Genomic DNA, 23,962 nt, shown 5'->3' on the forward strand with positions numbered 1-23,962 from the left:
TCAGGAGCGAGACGTGAGAAAAATGTGATGAGTAAAGGAGAGATTGGAGTCAAAAGGAAGACCAAGTAGGTGGAGGAAATGAGATAGACGATTGGGGAGAGAGGAGGAAGAGTGTTAGCAGGGAAGAATAAGACCTCAGTCTTCCCGGCATTTAAAGTTAGAAATTCAGACGCCATCCAAGATTGGTTGGCGGAAAGACAGGTTGTAAGGGTATGGTGTATTTCCAGAGTAAAAGACGACAAGGATAGAAAGAGTTGCCTATCCTCAGCAAAAAAGTGATTAGAGAGTCCAAACTATAAATTGCAAAGCACACCTCCAGAACCTGATACAAATATATATATAAGCACGGACTCATCTGAAATCCAACACATCTCTTGTTTTTGGCAACATCAAATAAGCTTTTTGAAATAAAAGTATGTGACCTTGGGTAATTATCACAATATTTCATAACCTTCCTTACTTGTCCCAGTTATTTATTAGAAGAGCAAGTTAAATAAATTGTGCTATTAATACATTGTGGGCCCGATTCATGGAATATTTGCCCAGTTCAAAGTGACTTTGCACTGCCGACACATACCCTGATTCATGGAACTGTGCAAAGTGTATTTTTGCCATACGCTAAATTTGCCTTGACATTGCACATCAAAAATACACTTTGCAAAGTTCAATGAATCAGGGTTTGTGTCGGCAGCGCAAAGTCCCTTTTTAGCAGTGCAAATTCATTTTGAACCTGGCAAATATTCCATGAATCGGGCCGATAGTTTCTAAGTTACCACATACTTTCTGTCTGTACGTATAGTTGAATTCAGATTTTCTGCAATTCATTTTTTTTGCCACAAATATTACAAACATTTTTTACTGTTCTCCATCCCTCCTCAAGACATACTGTAACCTAAATGTCCAAACCTTCATATGCATTGGTGAATTGGTTGCAGCATAACTCAAACCGTCTGAATTTCGAGGAGTTTGACCTAAGCAAACTTCTCAGAATTTTTTGAGGATTTACTAAATGATGCTTGATAAAAATTGGCCTTGCATCTATAAAATGCATATTCCTCGAACTTTGGTTGCATCAGTAGCAGGCATTCGGTGAGGGCGAGAACTATTTTTGTGTAGTTCAGGCAAGTTTACTGAAGGGAATTAATTTAGACTATGGTAGATTAGGAATAGAATTAAAATACGTTAAAGTAGAATTACAACTATAAATTTGAGAAATTACAGAATAAGGGATAGTACATAGTCTTGAATCAGATTATTTCCTAGAGGGAACACAATGAGAGAGGGACACACAAATAAACACTTTGACAAATGCATGTTTGGACATAGTAGAGGAGAAAGTACAGCAGAATCACTCGTGATTTTATGGACCTCAGCAAAGGTCAAATTGCACAGGTTGATGCTTGTGTTATTTTGTACAGGAGTCGCGAAATCCAAACACCCACATTAGCCCTTTATATTTTTGGGCACAGGAGAGGAGAAAGCAAATTACACACAATGACGTGATTTGTATGTGTAATGGAATGTTGACATTCGGCAGAGGTTCAGGCATACTTTTATGAGGGTAGGATGGAAGATACCAAATCAAATACGTTAGTTTGGCTAAATGATATGCAAAATCATCATACAGACTGACTGAGGACTTTTTTGAACAGGATAAATGAAATTAAATTAAACACATTAACACAAAATTGTCTTGTGTGCTTTAGAGGAAAAATTGGAACAATGACTGATGCATTTTTTTGCTTATATACAGGAAAAGAGAAACCAAATCACACACATTGGTACATGACCTTTGGGCCGCACTATGGGAGATACCAAATCACATACAATGACCAATACATTTTTTGGGCTCAGGGAAGGAGAAATCACACACATTGACACATCATATTTTCTATTGGAGAAAGGCGGAATCATCACAAACTGTAATTTGTGATTTTCTTTGCATAGGAGGAGCAAAACCCAAATCACATTCATTGATAGATTGGTTTGGGATCAGGAAATGTTAACTAATTACTCACATTGACAAATGAGTTTATTTGGACACAGCATAGGAGACTCCATACCACACACCCTGACACACAATCATTTGGCACACCAAAGAGGTTAAACCCTCTCACAGATGGATGGTTGATTATTTTGTTCAATAATGCCCAAAACAAAGTATAGACATCCGCATGCAATTGCTTTGGGTTCTTTTGGGGTGATTTTTCTCGTTTTCCTAATTTAAATACATCCAAAACATAAATAATGTATTTCCCTTCTTCTCCTATCAGTCCCCCAACTTGTCTCTTTTACCACTCTGCTGTGCTCACTTTTCCTTTTCCTTTTCCTTTTTCCCTTCCTCAGTTCGTAATATTGGGGTCAGCTGTGACTCCTCACTCCATATTACTAACCCGGTCTGTATATCTATCTTTATAGTTTTCACCAAGCTCAGTCTTTTGTGTCCTTTCTTGGTACTAAACTCCCCATTTTCTCTTAACTTTTCTCGTATTAACTATTGCTCCACCTTACTCCTTGGACTCCTGGTGTCCATTCTGGCTCTTTATGCTCTGTTTTCAACTCTTCATTTCAGCTCCTCTTTCAACTCCCCTCACACTCCTCTATCACTCATTTTTCTTTCTCTCCTTACATCCTCTCTTTTGATATGTACCTTCGCTTTAATTTTTTCTGTATCGTTTTGAAGTGCCTTCATGGTCATGCATCTTGTTATCTCTCCTCTTTTATATCCTGAATCGCTCTCTGTCCCAAAGCCTGCTTGTCTCCCCTCCCGCTTTTGATCTTTTTACTGGTCCCTAAACAATGGGATGCTTTACTCTTTCATATATCCTCGTCTTCTACTTCCCTTAAAAATGTTCAAACTCATTTGAAAGAACACCTTTTATCAATTCTTGCTAATACTTAATTTATTGTGCCTCTGTTGAATTTGCTTCTCACTTAATGTTCTTTTTGTACTGTCTACATAAATCTTGTTAAGCGGTAGGGTCATACATTCAATAAATCGAATAAAATAAAATCATCACACAGACCAAGTGATTTGTGACTTTGTTTAACACAGGAAAGGAGTAACCTAATCACAAACATTGATATGTGATTTTCTTTTTAGGAGGCAGTAGAGGAGATACCAAGTCATACACATTGTTATGCAATTGTAGTGTAGCACAGAAGAAGAGAAACCAGATCATAAACATTGAACCATGCTATATTTCGGTGTACAAGGATGGAAACCTCACACAAATTAACTGGTACATGGTTTCTTTTGGGAGGAAAGGAAAGGAATCAAATAAATTAGAAACAATTATTTGCATGTGAAGTAAGGTTGGGAGACGGTATTATATAATGTATATGCTTTTATTCTATAACCAAGAGTACATTAAGGATGCGTGGTAATGTGAGCCATGCGCTACTTTCTCCATCCGCCAACCATCTTACTCCTTCCTCGCGCTCTATCTCGTCTCCCGGCTCACCCATGCATCACATCCTAAGTCCTATGATGCAATGCACAATGCATAATGCATCCCAGCACTACACATTCCCTTTCATTCACCACGTTGCATCCTCCTTTGGTTTTGCTGCTCGCAGTACTCTGCATAGTCATCTAGATAACGTTGTCTTCTATAACTTCTTCCCCATCTCGACAAAGACAGTGTAATGACAGATGTGCCTGACCCAGCAGCTCTTCCACTCCCTTCAGATGGTCTCAAAGCCGCCGGAATATCTGCTGTACCTTACAAGGAAGATTCTCCAATCCTTTCAAACAATTTCTTTTCCATTCCCATCACCCTTTCCATATTTCACACACTTCTTTTCTTCCTCCTCAATGCATGTTTGAAAACCTCAATTACTTCAATGTGCTCAGACCATCGAGATCCATCATTATGCAACACACCTGGCAATCTGATTCTGACCCAACCTCTTACCTGGGGAACATTGCATCTCCTAAACTGCCTGTTTTCCTGAGCAATGTTGTTCATCCATCTAGGATGAAGCCTGATTGTCCCCTTTCTTCATCTGCAGTTTGGAGTAAATATATGGGAACCACACCTTGTCCTCACCACCTCCTTCCATTCCTTTCCATTGGACCATGCCCACCTGATCACTTGCTTGATTATCCTATAATACCTTTCCAGAAATTCCATTTGTTTGGGGATGTTATATGATGCTCAATCTGTGCACAATGGCTCTTTTTTCAAAATACATCTCCATTTCATTCAATTTAAAGTGTGACACATTATCGGTGAGAATCACACACGGCCAACCCTCATGCTTACACAATTCCTCTAAAAACTCAATTACACTCTTTGTAGTGGCATTAGTTACCATCTTCACCTCTGCCCATCTAGTCAAAACATCCAAAACCACAATGCAGTACACCTGGTAACCTTCACCCCATACCGGTCCTAGCACATCTATTACCAATTTCTCCCATGGTCTTCCAGTAATATTCGTTAAGACCATGGGATATCGCTCACTCACACATACTTTGTCACTATTAGCACAAAGGATACAATCTCTGACTTTCTTCTCAATCTGTGCATCACACCCTGGCCACCAATAGCTGTTCCTTTTCATGTGCTTCGTGTTCACAATTCCTTGATGGCCTTCATGAGAAAGAATCATTATCTTCTCCTTGAATTCCTGTGGTGGTATTAGTGTGTCCCCTCTCATGGGAATACCATCACATAGGTGTAGTTCATTTCTCAAGTTCTACAACCCTTCAACATCCACTTCTCTTGCTGTAGCTTTGCTCAATTGTCCTTCCACCAAACCTTTAAGGATGATGTGTACTTTGTTGTCCTTTTTCATTTCATTATGCCACTCCTGTTTTGAAATCGCGGGTTCCCACACATCTCAAATGTCTTCCTGCTCCTCATTACCACTTCCCATTTCTACACTATTAGTCATAGATGACAGGCAGTCAGCAGCATAATTATTTACTCCTAGAATATATAGTATTGTGAAGTCAAACTCCTGTAGCCTGGACACCCACCTTCTTATCCTGCCCAATAACTTATTCAATAATTTGGTTGAAAACATCTCGACCAACGGTTTGCGATCAGTAGTGCCCCATATGGAAGTCCTGAACCTTTCGGTGGCCCATTTCACTGCCACAGTTTCTTTTTCAATGGTTGCATAAGCTTTCTCTGGTAAGATGCAAATGCTATCACACATTCCTTCTTGCCCTCAACCTGCTACAGCACAGCACCGAATCCAACATTACTGGTTTCCGTGGCAATTACAATCTGTCGTCCCCTTCTATAATTGCATAATGCTGGTGCTGTTGTTAATGCCTGTTTAATATATTGGAACTCATTCTCACTATGTACACACCGTGCAAACTGCACCTTCAATCTTAATAGGTTTGTTAAGCAACTTGTGTGATCAGCAAAACCTTTGAAGAACTGCTGTACTATTCAGCCATTCCTAAAAATGTTTGTACATGTTCTGTACAGTTGGGTGTTGCCATTTGTTCTATTGTGTTAACTAATTCCTTTTTTGGGGAAATGCCATTCTTGGAAATCACATGGCCCAACTACTTGATCTCTTCCCTATTGACCTTCGATTTCCCATTACTAAGTGTCAATCCCACTCCACTCAGTTTTTTTTAGAACATTTTCCATTCTTCTATCATGTTCTTCTTTGTCATTACCATAAATCAAAACATCATCCTGAAAATAAATCACACCCCGCTCTCCATCAACTAGTCTGCATATGACCTTCTGAAAGACAGAGGAAGCTGAATTGAGACCAAATGGCTTCCTGTGGTAATGAAATAATCTCTCTGGCATAATCATTCTTTGTGCAACTTAATCTGGTGGTAGGCAAGAGGTAAGAGCCAGTGTTGACATTGTTTTGCAGGATCCATTGTGTTGCTTAACTACTGAATGTTAGGAAGTTGGTGCCTCTCCGGTATGACATGTTTGTTTATATGCTGGAGATCTACACATACCCTGACCTTTCCTGAAGGTTTCCGCCTACCACTAGAGGTGACATCCATTGCTTTCTATAATTCCTTGCTTCTCCAATTTTCTAGTTCATCTTTCACTTCTCCTCTCCAGGATATTGGTATGGTCCAAAGTCTTTGTGCAACGGGTTTGCAACCTTCTTTTAATAGAATGTGATGCATTCACCAGCTCTACTCTTGTGCTCTTTCACATCTTCAATTGCATACCCTGCTTCATCAGCATTTAGATCTAGTTGCACCTTTAGGAGTCTTTGATGCGTACAACTTAATAGGGACGATGCACCCTTTTTCTATACATATACTCGTCCTTTGGCCAGTCTCTCTTTAAAATCCAATGTTGCTCTGAGCCTTCCAATTAGTTCAATCTTCGACCCACCATATGCCCGGGGGTTTATGTCCACCTCATGCAAATAGTCAGGACCGATCCTTTTCCTCACTCTCTCTGAACATAGAGTGTATTTGTAACGCTCACCTGATTCCCGCAGAGGCGCCGGTCTTGACTGGGTGAATGCCGTATCTTCAAAGGTGATGTGTAACACACGGTTGGCTCTTTGGGCTGGACCTCTGTGCACTGTATGTCTGACTCGAAGAGTAAGATGTCTTAGGTAAGTGAACGCCGAGCTCTCCATCTGCCTCGGGACAGGGTGCCGTAACCAGTTCCTTCACTGGATAAGGGTGCAGGCCTCTTGACCTCAGAGGACTGCTGTCCGTCGTTAACTGCACAAACGGTAAGTTCTGGGCGCTTCAAATGTCTTAAAAGTCTTTTGTAATGATATCTCTTGTTTTGCAGAGTTCCGGCGATGGCGGATGGCGGGCTGATGAGATTTGAGGATCGAACCCGCGTGAGGAATAGAAGCGCCTGGAAGCACGTAGGTAAGCGCTTGTAGCCTGCTTCACGATGCGCACTAACTGTCCCTTTTATCTTGCAGGTACAAGTTCGGAGCTTTAGAGAAGCTGAAGGGTGCTGGAATACCCACTGGATTCGGCGTGGGAAGGAGTAATGGCACGTGAGTAATAAAGTTGCCCAATGTCTTTAAACGCACCTTCTTTTGTCTTTCAGATGCGGGATGCAGCGCCGAAGGTCTCCGGAGCGTGCAAAGAGATGGTAAGCTTTTGTCTTTCAGATGCCGGAATGCAGTGCGAAGACCTCCGGAACATGCGAAGAGTAGGTAAGCCTTTGTCTTTCAGATGCCGGAATGCTGTGCGAGGGGTTGGTGACAGCCGATGGACCAGGTAAGAGATGCGCTGTCACTGAAGACCGTAGTGCTAACCTGTTCTTTCTTTGTCTTTACAGGTGCTGCTGAAGACTGGATTCCAGGATGGTAAGCCTTTGTTTCCTTAGGCCCAGGATCAGAAGCAGAAGACACGATGAGCGTTCTGCTGCAGAGAATGCAGAATAACGCAAAGCAAGATTCATCCATCGGGTGTGGTTTAAATAGCCTCCTGTAGTGCTTAGGTGTCTCCTTCCACAGCCACGCCTAGGTAAGAAAAGAGTTCCTGCTTTCCAGAAGAGTTCCAGTGTTCTGAACCTAGGGAGTGGCTCCTGCCCCACCCAACAGGAAAAGTAGTCCCAAACAGAAGAGGATCAGGGGTTCAACTCGCAGGTAAGTAAGCAGCATGGTCTGCTGCAGGTAAGTCCACCCAAGCATTATGAGCCCGGCGCTTCCAGCGCTGGGACTGGGCATCTTTATGAGCCTGGTGCCACTGGCGCCAGGACAGGGTCCAAAAGGTCCCAATTGGGACTGGCGGGCACTCGGAACCGGGGTTATGGGTCTGCTTCCAAGGGAGTCGGGCAAGTCCTGATCTTTTGGAAGCAGAGATCATGACAGTATTTAGCACCGGAGTCAGCCATCATAGTACTTGGAGTGCCATTAAGATGGACTATTGTCATTGGGCTCTCCATTGTATCTTCATCCCCGATAGCTGATACACATTCTTCACCTTCATAAATATCTTTGCCACCAATTCAATTGGTGGAGTCTATGTTCTTGCAGCATTTTGCTACACATACAGTTGGCTAGATGTGAGGGGGTGTCAAACCTGTAGCAGGTTATGACCATTCTCTGTCCTCTTGTGCTTTGGCCGCAGCCACTTCCTTGCATATTCAGCATCCTTCTAGAGATCCTGATCATTCTCTCACTATTGTACCTGAAACCCCTGCCGTACTCCATCTTCTCATTCGACCTTGGTTATCTGTTACTGCTGCAACTTCATTACAAATCCGTGGAATGGCAGTTTTGACGGATATATCTTTTTCTCTTTCCTCTAAGGTTTTTACTCAATTTTTCTGTATGTTCAACCTCTTTGGCCACCCTCAGTACTGTTTCCAGTGGTGGTTAATCTTCTGCTCACAACCTTTCTCACTTTGCTAGTCCTGCATTCCAACCTAAATTGGTCTCTAAGTCCAACTGCTGATTAATTCTAAAAGTTTCTGCTAGTATGAATAGTGAGGTAATGTATTGTTCAACACGTTCTCCTTCTTCTTGTATGTGTTTGGCAAATTTGTATTGTTCTAGTATTGTGCTAATTTTTTTTTCATAATGTTTGTTCATTTTCCTTATTGCCTTTTCATATTCATTCATATTCTGGCCCTCATACGTACTTAGATCAGGTAGATACTCAAATGTCTCCTTTTCCTCTGGTCCTAGGCAATGTAAAAACAAAGATTTCTTCTGATCTACACTGTAGTTTGTGCCGCACACTACAGTGGTGTAGTGCTAAAAACCCTTTAGCCATCTTTTCCAGGGCAGGGGCAGTTCACCGGCCTCCAATAGAACCATAACGGGCCGAGGAACACTATGCATGGCTATGTCTCCACCACCTCTGTAAGTGGCCGTGGTGTTGCTTCATTTACTTTCTTATTAATATTGTCCCCTTCCCTCGCACAATAGTGAGAATGTAGGTATTACCGAGTTTGCATCAGTTTTGACTGGGACGAGGAGGAGCATTAATGTCCTAACTACAGATCATCAATTTCTTGCCTGGCCTCTGACATTGGCCGTGCATCACCTGATTATGTCAAGCGGGGCCAGGTGCTTTCCTTAGATGTGGCTGTCAATAATGGAGTCTCCTTGGTGTCCTTTACCTTCATGGCGCTCCCTCTATGTTCACAGCATCAACGACTGCGGCCCTAACATCAACGCTCACCTGCATTTCCTTGCTGCTGCTTACCTCCCCACGCAATGCCCTTGCAGTGGACTGTTTGGAGACAGCAGGGCTCGCTTGGCACTCGTCGCAATTGAAGTAAGCTCAGAGACAGTATTACATAATGTATATGCCTTTATTCTATAACCAAGAGTACATTAAGGATGTGTGGTAATGTGAGCCCTGCTCTCTGCTCTTCAGCCTCCAACTGTCTTCCTCCATCCTTGCGCTCTCTCTCGTCTCCAGGATCTCCCTTGCATCACGTCCTAAGTTCTGTGACATGATGCACAATGCATAATGCATCCCCGCACTACAACGTGAGAGGTGAAACCAAATCACACACATTGACCCATCATTTTTGGGGGGCACATAAGGGAAGAAACATACACACAAGTATTGGCGTTTGATTTTTTTTTTTTGTTCAGCACGAGAGAAACCAAATCCCATACATTGTCTACTGGTTTCTGTTTGGCATAAGAGTGGAGCAAGGCAATCATACACATTTACATGTGATTTGTCATTTACGCAGTAGTAGACATACCACATTGTGAACACTAACATGTAATTGTTGTTGGAGTGGAAATGGCAAAATAACCACTCACATCGGCTTGTAATTGTTTTGTTTTCAGGGAAGGAGAAACCAAATCACATACATTGACACAGAAATGTTTCGGGTGCCAGAGATTTGACATCTTTGTACATATTCACAGGTGGTTGGTTGGTACAGGAAAGGAGATTACAAATTACCCACATTCAGGCACCATTTTTTTTAGGTGCTTTTGAGGTGGCAGGAGAGGAGAAACCAAATAATACACATCATTTTGTGAATTTCATGGCGACATGAAAGGAGAAACCAAATCACAAACATTTGCCAATGATCTTTTTGGTTGGTCTAAATGGAGAAACCACACGGCACACATTGGCCCCTGATTTCTTTAGTGTGTAGGAGAAAATAATCACACAAAATGACCCATTATTTATTTGGGCTTACATAAGAGAAAACACACAGATTCACATTTCTGGACCAGAAGAAAGGCAAAATCATTACACGCATTGACAATAGTTTTGGGTGGCTGAGAGGCGAAAACAACACACACACATTGACTGGTACTTGAATGTTTGCTCAGGAAAGATGAAAACAAACTATACACACAGACAAGCAACTGTTTTGGGTGCTTCTTTTGAAGTGAGATCATCAAGCAGACTGACTGATGACTGTTTTTCTTTAAAGCCGACAGGAGAAACCAAATCACATGCATTGATGCATGATTTAGGAGGGGCTGGAAAGGTGAAAATAAATGACATACATAGAATTGTGATTTTGTCTAGGCAGCGGAAAGGTGACATCCTTACACAAACATACCTATGGATACTTTTTACAGATGAGAGGAGAAATCACACAAATTAGCATGTGTATTTCTAGCTCATAAGAGGAGAATTCAAATTGCATACAATGAGCATGACTTTTTGAGGCACAAAACCGGAGAAATCACACACGTTGCTGTCTGCTTTTCTGTTTTCTGGGCACACCAGCAAGCCTGGGCAACTACATTTGACCAAGCACCCGAATCACCTGCATTTTCACTCTATTCGGGGATTCAGGTTGGGCTGCATTTTTAAGAGATTCAGGTGAAAGATGCAGGCTATGCTTATAAAGAATCCACAACACACACATTGATGTACGAGAGAAGAAGGGAAATCTCATACATCGATAAGGCCTTGTTTTGCGGAGCATGGAGAAGAGAAACGAAATGATGCAGATTGGCTCATGGCATCTTAACACAAAGCAGGTGAAATCACACAGATTTATGTGGAATTGCGTTTGGTGCAAGAGAGGAGAAACCAAATCACACACATTGATAAATTATTGTTTTTGCTGCCCTGCAAAAGCGAAATCATGACACAGATTGATATATGATATTTTTTTGTGCAGAAGCGAATAAACAAACTCACACAGTATGACCCATTAGTGTATGGGCTGCAGGAGAGGGGGAGGAATCGAATACACACGTTGAGCAGTGATCATTTAGGATGTAGTAGAGGGCAAATGTCACACAGTGAAGCATGGTTTTTGGGCCCATGAGAGCAAAAACTTCTAATGAACAGAAAAGAAGAAACCGAATTATGGAACATCAAACAATTAGATTACACTGAGTCCTTGCCTTCTCCTCCTGAATTAGGCCCTACCTAGATGGTCCTGCCTTCACATTCCGTGTTGAGCTAACCTCTAAATACTCTGACTTTCCCGCAGTCTGCTGTGGCTCGTCTCTGTGCATGCAGTTCTGCACCCACAATCTCAATGCACTCAATATCATCCTCCAGAACGTGCTTGACATCATCCTACTTAGAAGACGAGAAGTGCAAATGCTCTTCCTCTCTCATCATGGTTTCTCGTCTCTGCCTAAGAATATACTTCACATGCACCAGGGGTGTGACACTTTCTATAATGAAAAAATGCAAACAACACAAGTACAACTGCGTAAAGGAGAACGGACAGGAAAAGGAATCACACAATTAGGAAAGGAACATGAAAGAGGTATATCATTTAGTAACGTGACGTGGGAAACTGTACCTTCATTTTTTGTTTATAAGTGTTAATTAAGTGAACCAGTGAACTGGGGAAAGGGCACAACATCATTGATATGATATATGATATGATATGACATTTATAATGCGCCTGTACACAATCTTTTATGGAGGCGCGACAAGACAAGGTGGGGGAAACAAAGAAGGACAAAATAACAATCTTTCTAGGCCTTGTGTCATTCAGATCGTGCAAGTGCAGGGAAGGCGAGAAGTGGCACGGGGGAGAGGTAGGGGGAAGGGCAGTTAACTCACAAGTGCAGCCAGCAGGTGGCTCATAAGTGTAGGGAGAAGGGACTGTAGGATTGCAGATATTGACCCTTAAGTGCTTGGGAGCCCGGAGGCAGTGCAAGTGCAACTGAACATGCAGGAGCCTGGGCCTGAGTTCAGAGGTGACCAGTGCGCAGAGCAGTCAGGTGCATCAGCTGGGGGGTGCAGGGGAGAGGAAGAGAGAAAATGGAAATGAATAGGAAGGATTTGAGTTGCTTCCGGAACCAGAGGTGGTTCTGCTCAAGTTTGAGAGAGGCATGGAGGCCCCAGTCGAGGAAATAGATCTGCCCCCAACTCTCTGCTTGGAGAAGCGTCTGACCCTCAGAGATTTGGAAGTGGATGAGTTGAGAGCTTGAGAAAGAAGATGTTTTGGAAGAGAATGTTTGAGGTAGAGCGGTCCAAGGCCCCAGAAAGCCTTGTGGATGATGCAGAGGGTCTTGAACTTGATCCTTGCAGCCATTTGAAGCCAGTGAAGAGATTTCAGAGCTAGTGAGATACGATCCCTGGTCTTGAGGCCAAGGACAAGTCTTGCAGTCTTGTTCTGGATACGTTGTAAAGGTCGAAGAGAAGAGGTAGGAAGATTTAGAAAGAGGCTGTTGCAATAGTCCAGCCTAAAGAGGACCAGACCTCTGGAGACAGTGAGCTTCAGGGGAAAGTGAGAAAAGGAAGAATACCTCTGAGGGGGTTCAGCTGATAGTTTGACTTCTTAGAGACGTCATATATGTGAGGCGAGAAGGAGAGGGTGGAGTTGAAGAAGACACCAAGGTTCTAAGCCTCACAGGAAGGAGCAGGAAGAAGGCCCAGAGAGGGTGGCCAGAGAGAGATAGAGGGAGGAAAGGAGGGAGTGCGTGTCCCAATGAAGAGGATCTTAGTCTTACTGACATTAAGGCAGAGATCATTGGCGACACACCATTCCTGAATTGCGGCCAGACATTTGGGTGTGAGAGAAGAAGCAGAGGTGGCTGAGGGGAGCCTGAAATAGAGCTGAGTGTCATCCGCATAACATTTGAAATTTCAGCAGAAAGTAGCATTGCAGTGGGCAAGAGGTGCCAGGTAGTGGTTGAAGAGCCAGGGAGAGAGGTTTGACCCCTGGGAAACCCCACAATTAGAGAGAGAGATAGAAGAAAGGAAAGACCCCCGTTGGACCTGAGAGGGTCAGTCAGTGAGAAATGCTCAGCAGATACGATCTTAAAACATTTTAAAATTTGAAGGTCCTTATTTTATTCAAAGAGCGGGAACATCAATTGGAGCCACCATGGTTCCTACTGTGCAAATTTATATATGGCATATCTTGAAGAAGAACACATTTTTAATACTACACATTGGACTAATAATTTGAAATGTTACTATCACTACATTGCTGACATCTTTCGCATTTGGAGTGGATCAATTGAAGAACTTAAAGAATGTATTGACTTTATGAATTTGATAACGCCTAGGATTAACTTCAACAACAAGTCTAGTACAACAAAGCTTCAAATTTTAGATGTGGAAGTATACGTTCATGACGGTATCCTTAATGCAACAGTGTATACCAAACCCACGGACAAGAATAGTATTTTACTAGCAACAAGTGTCCATCCGAAAAGTACAATAGCGAATCCAGAAATATAAACAAATAATTTCTGACAGTCAAAATTATACCCAAAAATCAGGTAAACTTGCCAATACATTTTTGAAAAGGGATATTCTAAAAGCAATATTGAACAAGCATGCTTCAAAGCTTGTGAAATTGCCAGAGTGTAGTATTATCAAGAAGAAAAATGTGTTACCATTAGACTTAGTATACGTGACTACATATTCACACCAAAGTCTGCAGATTAAGCAAATTCTTAAATCAAATTGGAATATCCTACAACTAGATCCAACATTGACTAATTTATTTCCATCATTACCAATTTCTGCATACAGAAAGAGTCAAACTATAAGATATTTTGACATAACAGTTTTGTGCATGAATTGCCAGCTTGGTAAACATATCCTTAGGGGAAATACCATCAATCACCCATATACAGGCAAATCAATTTCCCTGAAACATGCCTCCACTTGTGCTTAGGCCAATGTAGTCTATGACATACTGTGTCCATGTGGGTTATACTACGTGGGCATCACAACTCGCAAAGCAAAGACACGTTGGACGGAGCACAAATTGAACATCAGAACAAGATCCGACAAATCTCCAGTATCCCAATACTTATCTGAGTTTAATCATTCTGTGGCATAAATGCAGGTTGTTATCTTAGAAGCATTAAAACAACCTAAACGAGGAGGAGATTTGGTTAACATGTTACTTCAGAAAGAAAATAAGTGGATTGATATCATAGACAGTTTTAAACCAAGGGTAATGAACATTGAATATGACTTGGGTTGTTTTCTGTAAGCCTAATCGTAGCTAAGTCATTCTGTGCCTCTATTTTGCACACACTTACACATGGTGTACATTATATTTTTTAAATATATGTTTTAGTAAAGTTGATGGGTGTGTTTAATATTTTTATTTAATTTGATCTGTTTTACTCTGCTCTTTATTTATTTATTTTTAAACCGTTTTATTTTTATTGTGTTAATTCATTTTCAACAGGACAGTGGAATAAAACATGTCTGTATCTGGTTGGAAATGCTAGAAGGAGATTTCAGTGATATAAGTAATGAATCACGGTTTTTATACATGATGAACTTCAAGTCTCATCTTAATATTTACCTACCTTTCTTATTAGATAATAGTCAAATTAGATGTGCCTATGCACATGCGACATAGAAGTACAAAAACTGTAGGAATAATGCAGTATGCATCTATGATGTTTGAATTGCTTTTACCTCCTTTTTTCAATATTTAGATGTATTACTATTGATGTCAGCAAACTGATTCGAATTCCAGTAAATAGGGGAGCGTATACCTCACTTTACAATACTAGCATAAGAACGTAGTTAAAGAAAACGCTCCAAGAAAGCTGACTAAAATTCAGTTGTCCTTGGGAGACAACACTAGAGAGATTCACGTGTTCACGCATTTGTGTGGCCCGCGCAACGGTCACATGATTGCAATATTCTTACTTTGAGGCGAATGTGGGTGGCGAATGTGGGTGGCTGCCATAATGCAGATTCCCGTTCCTGCATTCACTTTTCTGTGTCAGACGAGGTAAACAAACCCAATTTGGGTCATTGAAGGTGAATGTTCAGTTCTTAATAAGTCATTTCTGTTGACTATCACTATAAACAATATTTCTCTGATTCCATTTAAGGATAGTGACGATCAGGAAATGTGACAAGCATATGTATCCTAGTGCTGTCACCAACAGGCTGCCACTTAGGGATCACTTTACATCATTGAATAGCAATCATAAGTGTTTTCTTGTTTATTTTTCATTTGTGATAGAGAACTTTACAGACTTGCCTTGTCCTTCGAGCAAGGGTGTATTCATAAATTTAGTGTACTTTTTGTTTTCTTCCTTTTTTTACCAGTCTTTGGCCCACTGAGACCTAGCAGTTGAACATTTCCAAATGGTGAACACACAAGTTATTTCTAATTAGGTTTGTAATTTCCTTAGTGATGGAATTTATCTTTTTGAAGCTTGTTTATAAGTCCACTCAGGATTTACTCCTTCAATTACATATATATTATTTAACTTTTACGAACAGAGTGAGTTTCCATTGCCTGAAGAAAGGAGTTGATCCCGAAATGCGTAGCAAGAACAGGAAACCCAAATTGAGCATACAACATCTCTTTCCCATTTGACAGAAGGGATTCATCCTGTGGAAACTTAGTTCACAAAAGCATCATTGATATTTCTGTACAATTTTTCTGTGCTGAAATATTCTGTGTTTGAATAATAACCCTCCTTTTAGGGTCCATTATATTATGTTAAATGCTAAATAGGTGAATTACAACGTATAGGAGTAATTGTTTTTTGCCCATGTGTGTGTGACAAGTACTGCAATAACTTTATTACACGCAAGGTGTAATTTCATTAAAAAACATTGGTACCTCTGTAATCAATTTATTTTGAAAGGCACATATATACCATACCATATTATACTTGATTTGTTACTCACTTAATCCCAAATCTTATCTACATTTAATCCTTGTCATTTATGGTATTTATTTATAGAGTTTACTCTTTAGAGTGCACTATGATTTCTTGATTGATTTTAAGGAACATTTTTGGTATTTAGGGTCTCGTGAGAAAGGAGGTCAACCAGGCCAGGGCCTAATCACTAATACCAAGGATGTCGCAGAAGCAGTTGAGCAGGATGGCATGGTTGACCGGGTCAAAAGCAGAGGATAGATCGAGGAGAATGAGGACAGACGGAAGATTAGAGTAAAGGTTGGAGAGCAAGTCTTCATGGGTGTTCAGGAGAGCAGTTTCTGTGCTTCTGGCAGCTCTGAAGCCAGACTGGTGGTCATTGAGGCAACCAGAAATTTCAGTATGTAGATTAAGCTGGGAGATGGCCAACTTTTCCAAGTGTTTACCCCCATTCCATTGTTTTCCTTTTATGCTTATGTGGGAAGAAAGTTTGTTCAAAATTCGGGACGAAGACACAAGGAGAGCTGCAAAAACACCATACAGAAAATGGGGTGAAAGGAGTTCTTAATAGGCCAAAGCTGAGAAAAACATGTTTTACTTGAAACACTCTCTGGAACTCCTAAAAACATTTTTGCATTCTATCGACCTCCATTACTAAGTTGATCCTGCAAAACTAACCTCCAACAGCCTGACAAAAACCAGCAAGGCTGCAGGAAGCAAGCTTGTCTTTTATACTTGAATTCCAGCTCAACAATCTACGGCAGGTTCCAGGGCTTCAAATAACAACACGAGAACAGAGGAGTCCCACAAAAGGATTGGAAGGGCTTGCATTCCTGCTTCTGTGAAGTGTAAGCATTCTTACCACTCCCTTGCTCCACATCCTCTATTTCTCTCACAGGTGGGCTTTCATCCCCTTATGTGATACTGTAAAATGCTGTCTTAGAGAGATCTATTCTGTTACACCCCTACACCTAAATTATTTGACCACTGTGTTTCCTGTATATGTCGAGAAACATGTGCAGTACATTTTGAATGTATGCTCAGGTGTGTTCTTCATCCTTCTATATCTTACATTATTATTCTTACAACTATTTTTCTAAATGTGTCTCTAGGGACCCGTTGTTCAGAGTCATAGATGGGTTGAAGGAAAAGGCTATGCACATTTTCTGAAGGACCCAAATGTAAACATTGAATGTGAGACCTCAAATCTTATAACAGAATATGCAGGATGTTCAGATTGCATTTGTTAATTGCATTTTTCATTTTTATTTTATCAGGATGAATTGGTGTCTACCCCATGCAAAACAAGCCTGGCTCAAAGAGCATGCAAGCTGAAAGGGCTGGTAATCACATTAGTATAATTATGTGAGCTGTCAGCCTCTTCTGGTTGGTGTGATAACTGATTATACATCAGCAGTTGAGGTATTAGCCTGCTACTTTCCCCCATTTAATGCATCTTTGATCAGGGTTCCATTTTTCTCTTTACATTTTGTACCTCCTGGGCCAACCATAGTCCTCCTGCCCAGACTCCTCTCATCTTATCTGTAAGAGGCTGTGACAACATCCACACCTCATCAGTCCCACAGCAACATTATTACTGCTGCACATTCTTGGTGGGACGGGAAGGCATGAGCATCTCGAACTGGAGGTTGTTCTTCTGATATCATCAATGATATTTGTGATGTCATCTTTGATGTCCTGGGTGTTAATCTTAGCAGTGCACCGTGGTGGCACAAGGTATGGTTGCTTAGCTGACCATAACTGTTTTTTTTTGGTTTTATTTGTAATAATAACATCCTTTTAACTAAGGTTTTTCATTGAATTTCATAGGTTTGTATTAGTGTAACTAACCATAACGTCCCTTTAACAAAATATGTTCACTGAATTTCATGGGTTTTTACCAGTGCACCCTAATTTGCAACAACCTCCTAACATCGTACTTACCCACAATATAGTAGCCATTTCGGCCGATGTAGAACATTTGACATTAAAACTGTGACATTACCCAACTCCTACCAACATTTTTAACACTTCTACAAACCTTTAGCAACTTTTTCCACAATTTTGTTCAGGAAGCTCTGATGTCATCTCAGACTTTCCTGACAGTATCACGTGATCATGAGCTAGCGTGCAGTATGATGACATGTTTGCAAATGACTTGGTGCCTTGCAAATGGGTCTGTGCTTTGCGAGCATTTTTAGCGGGTCTAAGAGGTTTCAAGCTGAAAATGTACTCTTGCACAGCTCCGAGACCTATTTTTACTCATTATCCATTTGAAATTTAGGATAGACCACATGCTTGGGAGAGTATTAGCAGAACTGCTATTTAACTTCAAAAATGACATAAGCTATTGACATCCCTTCTCCCTGGAGCTACCAACGCCAGCTGGAGGGCCTACACAATGGGCGGACCTACGCAACGGAAGAAATGCAATCATGCAGAAAACAATCAAGAGGACCAGGAAGATAAAGTAGAGGAAATGGCTACCTCTGGCACCCAGAGAGAATCATGGGTGTGGCAGTTCTTTACCACCATTGGAGGGCTCCAAAGGATAAGGCTACCAAGGTGGAATGCACTGAGTTCAATGTTGTACTGAGTCACTGTCAACCTGGCCAGTACTCCTACAGGACCACCTCCATGCGCTGCCAAACTAAGTCCAACCAGCAGAATGACCTCAGAAAGGCTGTTCCTTTTTCAGGAAGTAGTGCACTGTTTTCCTCTACCTCATCTTCCTCAACCAATAGGTACCGTGTATACTGCAACATACCACTCCACAGGGTGAGCAGTTTCAAGAAGCATGATAAACACTGCCTCCTACCTTAAAATTAACAAACAACCAACATCTTCCATATCTGTGTTTGGTGTCCCTTCCCTTATTTCACTCCCCCATCTTACTTCCTAACCTCTCCTTCAAACAAATATAAAAAAATACAAAATCAAAAAACACAAAAAAGTTTTCTTTAGAAACCACATTTCACAGTTTAAAAATATAAGTACAAAGAAAATAAGCGTATACAGTCCATCTGCTTTACATTTTACAGTAAAGTAGTTAGACCTAATTAGATTCTCCATCATTCCCATTAGCATTTTATACTATGCTAATCGAAATAATGGACAATTGTATACTAGAGAAAAAGAAAAAACAATCTTCTGTCACTAATACTTTTCTCTACCATACAATAAAGACCATACTCCATGGCCCTTTATGGACAATTGTATACTAGAGAAAAAGAAAAAACAATCTTCTGTCACTAATACTTTTCTCTACCATACAATAAAGACCATACTCCATGGTCCCCACAGTCCCCTCTCTAGGCCATGCATTATTTAAAAAACCTATATTGCACGTGCACACCATCGCACAAAACAGCCGTTCTACCCTTTTTACTGTTATGTTTGTAGCACTCCCTAATTGCCTGCTTTGAAACAATCCCACATATATCCAACTATGAATTACAAAAACTCTACACAGAGCCCTATCAACATATTAAATGTGCACACAACTGCAACTTAAAAATGTTCTACACTTTTTTTGCATATGCAATTCCCTTGCTTAGCCCAAAAAAGTGCACACACTGCTTCTATAATAATGCACATACGCATTGTGCAGTAAAAGAAGTGCATGAATGGAAAGAGAAGTAGGGATTGCCAAGTGCTCATAGGAGCCCAGAAGTAAAGTACCATGGGATGCCATGGTGTGAAGCTACTAGCTACCTGCTGGGGAAGAGGAGTCCCAAAGGCATGGTACACAGCCACCCGGCGTAGACTCACAAGAGCAGTGCTGAAGGGGGGGGCGTGTACTGGTGTCAACTAGATATAGGGAGTGGAACCTGTAAGGTTCATGAGGGACCAGGCCACCAGTCGCAGTGGGATAAGTTAGAAGGGAAGGGATTAAGTAAAACAGGAACACAGATACATTTCCAGAATTTAAGGGAGTCCAGCTGAAGTATAAGGGAGCAGGAAAGTTGTTCGAAAGAGAGACACGAGCCAAAGACAGAGACATGCCTCCTGCTCTTTATGTTGACAATCACAGTATGGGTGTTACAGCAGCGGAGGGCTCTAGCATGGCAGTATTTACATATTGTAGTCCTTGCAATTTTAGGGCTGCAGCGATATGATCCCTGGAGTTTAGGCCAAGGTTAAGTCTTGCAGCCCTATTTTAGATTAGCCAAAGGGGTATAGACAACAAAGGGGGAGGTTAAGTAAGAGGTTGTTGAAGTAGTCCAACCTACGCAGGACCAGGGTTCTACATACGCTCAGCTTCTGGTGGAAGGTGAGGAATGGTACAATACCTTTAAGGAGGGCAAGCTAAACGCATGGGCTTTTTTTTAACAAGCTCCAAAATGTAAGTAGTAAAGGAGAGAAAGGACTTAAAGATGACCTCAAGATTTTTGGCCTCACAGGATGGTGAGAGTAGAGGGCCCAAAGACAGCAGCCAGATAATAGGAGAAAAAAAAGGGCACAGGTATCACAATAAGAAAGTTCTCGGTCTTACTGGCATAGAGATTGAAAGCCGCACACAGTGCCTCAATGACGATCAAACAATTAGGGATAAAACACAAGGATAACAAAATAGTTCAGGGAAGTTTAAGGAAAGCTGTGTGTTATTAACGTAACACTGTTAATGAGAAAAAAAGGAACACCATCATGTGAACCAGAGGGACGAAATAGATGTGTAAGAGCCACAATCATAGGATAAAACCCTTGGGTACTCTGTAGGTACACAATGAGGTGGTGGAATACAAGCAGCCCCGTTGTAGCTGGTATGGGTGGTTATTAGGGAAAACAGATCAGCCAGTTCAGTGCCCGGTCCATGATGCTAATGGTATCAAGTAACCATTTAATGAGTATACAATTGTTGACCATGGGAAAGAGGAAAGGGCTATCAAGGAGCATTGTCCTCAATTGTACTACAATCATAAATACCACATACAATTTAATTATATCATCCACCATGTTATAACTACTGTGTACTCCCCCTACATCACTGGCCACAAGCACAGTAGAATTAAACCATGTAACAAGTACTCACAATACACCATAACAGAACAGAACTTGCCCTGAACCCCCTGCAATTGAATTGATGTCCATGCACACCAATATTGACCGCAGGCAGACTCAGCAGCATCTGCAAAACCTTGTTTCACCTATAAAAACAGCTCCTTATCATCTTTATTCCATTCCCCTACCCTTTCCACACCCTCTTTCTGCCATCAAATGTGTTTTCCAAACTGGTTGTTCACAGCGGTGTCCCTGGACTAGCACAGTGTGCGTGGACTTCCGCGGCATTGGCACACCCTTTTTTCACCTATAAAAACAGCCCCATATCATATTTATTCCACCCACTCACCCTGTTCACCTCCTCTTTTGACCACCACACTATCTGCAGACACCAGGAGCTGTCCGTGGATCCAGCATGCCGACCGTTTCCAAAAATACAATGCACCTTATGCTTTTCACCATCCAATCAGCAGGCGCAACCGATGTCTGCGTACATCATGCTGTCCCCTGTTTGGTCCAGGGGGGTTTCAACGGACCGAATAGGGAAGTGAGTCAGCTGAAATGACCCATATATCACACATATTTGGCCATTTTAATTTTAAAAAACTACTGAACAGATTTACACCAAATTTACAAGAGCACCCTCTCGGGACCAAGCCACTGCTCAAAGTTTGGTGCAGTTTCATACATCGGGGGCAAAATTATAGGTGGGTCCCACAATTTGTCAAAATCCCCAGAGACAAGATGGAAACATGTTTTTGCTCGCACCTACAGCCTAATCTGCTGGATGGATTTTTACCAAATGTGTGCCAGGAGCAGTGGCTTTGTCCCGAAAGCGTGCCTTTGTAAATTTGGTGTGCATGATTTCAGTAGATATGTTTGTTATAAAATGGCCACAGGGTAGGTAAAACAAAATTTGTGATATCTGGGTCCGGTTTTGCAGGCTCATTTCCAGATTCGGAGTCAGCACACACCTCTGGACCACGCAGAGAGCAGTGTGATATTCGCAGACATCATACATTCTCCCTGATTGGTCAATTAAATATGTGAGGTGCGTCAAAACCTTTGAAATGGACTTGCAGCAAACTTGTGCAAGGAGCATCGGCAAGGACCCAAATTTTTTTTAAAAGTGTCATAATGTAGGTACAACAAATAGTGATATAACTTTGGTGACTGAGGTATAGCCTGTGGCCATGACCCAGACAATCTGGCTATTGACCATGACCATGAGGGACCAGCTATTGGGTTAAAGTGGGCATGGCCATGAGTGGCCAACATTTTTTAAATCTAGATAGGTTTGAATCGGAAAATACATTCTGCTTGTGGCTACAGCCCCTAGTGCTGGACATGATTGCAGCAAATATTCACGAGCTATATCTGCAAGGACCTCAAAACATGGTTTTACAAATCTGTCCTGTGTTTTTTTTTCTAAAGTGTTAAAATGTAAGAACAACAAATTGTGATATAACTTTGGTGTCTGGGCAAAGATTTACTCTTTGGGGCGTGAGGCATGGCCGACGCCCTAGGTTTGAATGGGAATAATTTTCTTCTTGCGCCTGCAGCCTGAAGTGCTGGACTGGCTTACAACACACCTGTGCGAGGAGAGGTATAGCGTTCTTTCATCGACGGGCGTAATTTTGATGGGTTTTTTTCCAAGTACATTTTACTGAAAAACTCATCGGAATATATAGGGGGGTTCGACAAGTATATATAAGGAGTGGGAGTGGTCGGGAATAGGTAAAAATACAATAGTGGAAGTGGGGCTTGGGGTGGGAGCCAAAAAATAAATAAATCAATTTCGATTAGTTTTTTCGGTAAACAATACTCTGAAAAAAAACATCCAAATGACACCCGTCGATGAAATAACATAGAACATCAGAAAGGACCTGAATGCATGCTTTTGCAACTCTGTCCTGTGTTTTATTTTTCCAAAGTGTCAAAACGTAAGTAAAAGAATAGTGAAATAGGTTTGGTGCATGGCCAATATGCCTGGCCCTCTGCAAGGACAAATGCCTACTCTGATTTAATTATTGGAGCTTGCAGCATAAACGAAGCACTAGGTTTAAATGTGTGAAAAAATACTGCTTGCAGCTGCAGCCAGAAGTGCTAGACAGGATTGCAGCAAACTTGCACGAGGCACATCAGCAAGGACCTGAAAGCATGCGTTTGCAAATCTATAAAAAAGTAAGTACAAAAAATAGTGATATAACTTTGCTGCCTGGGCAGTGGGTCTGGCTCTAGGCAAGGACAAATGTCGACTCTGTTTTATTGGGGAATGTGGCATGACCAAACCCCATGTCCCATGGATTGTGAAGACTAGCTATGGTTGCAAGCCATGAGCACTGGCCATTGGTCACATCATGAGGGTACAGTGGACACTGAACTAGGATGTAGTGTAAGTGCAGTGGATAACGAGGGTGGTTTCATGGGGATAGGGTCATGGTCGAGCCTCATGCCCTAGGCAATTCAACCATGCGCTGCTGAGAACAACACATATCAGATGTTTACAGTTATTTTATATATATTAAAAGAGGAATGTTTAATAACGTATACACAGTGATTTAACATCATAAAACATTTTCCCTCATAAAAACCTATGAAATTCAAGAAAGAAAGTTTTAAAGGAACATTATGGTTAAGTTGCACTAATAAAACCTATGAAATTCAGAAAAAAAAACTTTGTTTAAGGGACGTTATGGTTAAGCTTCATTAATAAAAACCTATAAAATACAGTGAAAAAACGTTGTTAAAGGGGCATTATGGTTACAAGTAAAACCGAAAAACCCTAGAAAATGGTCAGTTATGGTAAGCTAAGCAACCATAACTCACGCGACCAGCGTGTACTGCTAAGACTTACACCCAGGACTTCAAAGATGACATCACAATGTAACTGATGACATCACTGATGACATCACATATGACATTAATTTTGATGAAAACTCCCTACAAGGGGTTGTGTTTATAATGTTGGTAACAA

At 41.3% G+C, this 23,962-nt stretch overlaps 1 protein-coding gene across 1 annotated transcript in view; it reads right to left on the reverse strand.

Annotated features, from left to right (window-relative positions):
* Nucleotides 1-23,962, reverse strand: part of LOC138503895 (mucin-5B-like) — a 365,999-nt gene that overhangs the window by 225,650 nt on the left and 116,387 nt on the right. The window lies entirely within an intron of this gene.

This window comes from Ambystoma mexicanum, chromosome 11 (assembly GCF_040938575.1).
Source record: "Ambystoma mexicanum isolate Mex_15411 chromosome 11, UKY_AmexF1_1, whole genome shotgun sequence".
NCBI classification, from domain to species: Eukaryota; Metazoa; Chordata; class Amphibia; order Caudata; family Ambystomatidae; genus Ambystoma; species Ambystoma mexicanum.